This window comes from Vulpes vulpes, chromosome 5 (genome assembly GCF_048418805.1).
Source record: "Vulpes vulpes isolate BD-2025 chromosome 5, VulVul3, whole genome shotgun sequence".
Classification (NCBI taxonomy): domain Eukaryota; kingdom Metazoa; phylum Chordata; class Mammalia; order Carnivora; family Canidae; genus Vulpes; species Vulpes vulpes.
The window spans coordinates 137,995,202-137,997,805 of NC_132784.1; positions in this window are offsets into that span (position 1 = coordinate 137,995,202).

Genomic DNA, 2,604 nt, shown 5'->3' on the forward strand with positions numbered 1-2,604 from the left:
CTGTGTTCCTCCCACAGTGGACCTAGATTTCCAGGAGTCGCTGTGGGGGGCGGCGCTCCAGCTCACTCAGTGATAGTCTACAAGTAGGATTTCCACGGCCACCCCCTGCTATGGGAGACTCTGTCTAACCAGTGGGTTGTCCTGGAATCGGCCAAGCACCTCTTTCCTATCACATTCCTACTTCCCATCCCAAATCCTACCCCTGCATAGTCAGAGTAGGCTACTGAAACCTGACTGGGATGTAGAGTCTCCGAAGACCACGTAAAGCATAGAATGCAAGACAAATGGATATTTATAAAGGGAAGCAACTGGAGATAAAAGGCTACGGTATTGCTGGCTTACACCTTTGAAAGACCGCGTGGAATGGTCTCTCTGCTTCTGCCTCCAGCAAGTGGTAGTTAGATATGAAGAGGACAGCCTGATGCCATCTCCCGCTGGGGCTGTTCTATGGCCTAATACCAACTAGAAAAATGGTGGTGGTGGTGCTGATGGTGATGGTGATGATGATGCTGATGATGATGGTGATGGTAGTGGTGATGATGGTGGTGATGTTGATGATGGTGATGATGATGATGGTGATGGTAGTGGTGGTGGTGCTGATGGTGATGGTGATAATGATGAAAATGGTGATGATGGTGATGGTGCTGGTGGTGATGAGATCAACTGGACAATTTCCATGTATCAGGCAGGGTTTTAAGTGCTTTAGATGTTTAACTCACTTAACCTTCACAGTGACTCACTTTATGGCCTGATGAGTGTCCTAAATACCCCCTGGGAAGTCATTAACAAGCTCAGGATCCCGATCAGAATCAAAAGATGCAGAAAGTGACAGGGATGTCAAAGCTGTCATTATTATTCAGGAAAGTGCTGTGAGTGGAAAGTGTCACAACCAATTACAACTAGTGTTACCACTAGTTAAACATGAATATGGTGGTTCTGAGTGAGGTGAGGTTTCCCATCGTATGATCACAATAAGCTACAGAGACGTGAACTTTTCAAGCGCCTGAGGGTATCCTCCATTTGATATCTTGCTTGTCCCAGCTGTGTAGTGGACAAGCAAGCAGGAACTTAGAAAGTCTCCAGCACCAGTCTGATGACCAGAGCCTCATGGAAGGCCATACGTATGGGTTAAGAAGAGTCTGCTCTGCTGGCAACTATAGTGTCCAGAACTTTCTCAGGAGACTCTCCCTCCTGTGAGCATCTACACTAATGTGAACACATTTGTTCCCTCACTCATGCCAGGCTTTCTGAGTTCCTAGAGAGGAGAAAAGACCTGCCAAAGACATGGACAGTCTCAACACCATTTTTATGTCATATCTTTTTTTTTATCTAATAAAATATGTTTCTTCTAAAAAAGCATGCTAGAATAGCTGTTTATCATCATTTCAGATATCCATAGAGGTGAAAATAAACCACACACTTCAAAATGAAGACTCCATCACTCAGACCCTGAGCCTGGAAGAAACTTAACTGCCCCAACCCACCAACCCCAGCCCAACCCTCAGATAAGCAAGCCAGTGGTATTGAGATCATTCTAATGCCTCAGTGCCCCCCCCCCGGGAGGGGGTACCCATGTGTTGGGGATCTGTAGCCCATGCATGTAGAAGGCAGTAGTGACCAGGATGCACAAGGATGCGGTGACCAGGGTGTGCAGGGACACAATGGGTTGAACAATTGTGGTAGGTGCCTTCTTGTCATGGGGTCCATGAGGGAGGGAGAGCACAGGAGTGATACCTGGGGGCTCTCCCAACCTCCTGCCCAACCTCATCCAGAATATAAATGTCGCACATGGAGACCCATCCTCCCAACAGGGAGCCAGGAAAAGCCCACAGAGAAAACTCAGTATCAGATTTGGAGAGCCAGGTACATTCCCGGGGGATGGGCCCTGAGCAGATGCCCACCTGCTTGCTTATAGACCCCCCTCAATCTCTTTCTTCCCAAAATCTCCCTCATGGATGCTGCTACAGCAGAGTATCCCTGATGCCTGTTGCTTTGCTCAGCTACTAAGGGGTCTGAGCTAACATAGCCTCCACCTCCTAGATCTCTTCCACCCTGGACATTGGCCACAAAGACTCCCAGATAATAGCGGTGTTCAGAGGGGAAACACAGTCCGCCAGATGCAGGTCTTGGAGGCCTTTGTGCTGGGGATCTTGCCTAGGGAGTGCAGGGGGAGGACAGGGCAGGCTGTGTACCCGGCCCCGGCCCCTTCCCCTGCCCACTCCCCTCATCCACTTCTGTCAGTCTCTCCCCCTCTCTTCTCCCTCCCCTGCCCACAACTCTTTGCAGGTCCCTTGGGACACCAGACAGTTGTAACAAGTGGCACATGACTCCCATAAAAGAAAAAGAAAACTGCTCCCCCTGGAAAGAAATTAAAATCAAGGAGATATTAATCCACTGCAGCTCTCAAAGATGTGAAAGGGAAACAATCAGAAGGTATTTCACCGGCCCCGTAGGGTGTGGGGAAACAGGAGCCCTGGATCACCTGGAGGCTGGTCAGCGGCTTCCACCCTAGAGAGATCCAGGGGCAGCAGCTTTTCAAGACTAAAAAAAAATGTTTGTGATCCTTGACTGATACTCCCACCTGATAATATTTTACCTAGTTTT